The following is a 675-nucleotide window of genomic DNA, read 5'->3' on the forward strand; positions in this document are numbered from 1 at the left end:
CCACCCACCCCCATCTGAGCCTGTAAAAACCCCAAAACAATCAGAGGGATATGCTACATGTGCACGGGTAAAACTGTTCCACATGCTTCACATGGCAGCAACACACGAATCTCTGCTGAATCATTCTAATAATAACAATCTGGGATCCTCTGCGCAGCAGGGGCAGCTACCCAAATTAGGGTCCGTGGCCATCCTGTGGTCTTATGGGAGTTACAGGGGACTTCAAAGCAAAGAAATATGGGAGAGGTTTCATTTCTCTATATTTTGCTCAAGTGACCCAGTAAAGGAAACGCATACAGTTTTACATGTAATGTTTCGCCCCCAAAACGAGTGGCCCTACAAGAGGCTGTAATCCGGTTTTGGTAGTCTACTACAGCAACAACACAAATCTGTCCATATTTGGCATAACATCAGATGAGGTCCGCGTGGCTTCACTGTTTTCACAGACGTGAAAACACATGAGGGAGACGTTGCCTGGACCAAGTGTGTAAGTTTGAGCATTGTATTATACCAGCAGCCTACCTCAGACATGTTCACGCGCGTGTGACTCGGGTCCATTCAAGTGAAAGCTAAAAGACAAAACACATCAAGAAAATCCCAAATGGGTTGCAAGAAAAAAAAACAACAACCACCGGTTCCCGTTTCTGTTCCCGGGCGCTTGTGTCAACCCCCCCC

The 675-nt window shown here is 46.8% G+C and overlaps 1 protein-coding gene across 5 annotated transcripts in view; it reads right to left on the reverse strand.

Annotated features, from left to right (window-relative positions):
• The window catches only part of mid2 (midline 2), a 141,913-nt gene that overhangs the window by 93,115 nt on the left and 48,123 nt on the right, over nucleotides 1-675 (reverse strand). The window contains exon 1 of one of the 5 annotated variants that reach the window (XM_023411128.2): nucleotides 523-648. The exons of the other annotated variants lie outside the window; for them this stretch is intronic. The gene's annotated coding sequence lies outside the window, so the exon portion shown is untranslated. Of the gene's footprint in view, nucleotides 1-522; nucleotides 649-675 lie in introns of those variants that run through there. 5 annotated transcript variants of the gene reach the window in all.

This window comes from Seriola lalandi, unplaced genomic scaffold (assembly GCF_002814215.2).
Source record: "Seriola lalandi dorsalis isolate HSWRI2012SDOR001 ecotype SW California unplaced genomic scaffold, Sedor1 jcf7180002054451, whole genome shotgun sequence".
In the NCBI taxonomy this organism is placed as follows: Eukaryota; Metazoa; Chordata; class Actinopteri; order Carangiformes; family Carangidae; genus Seriola; species Seriola lalandi.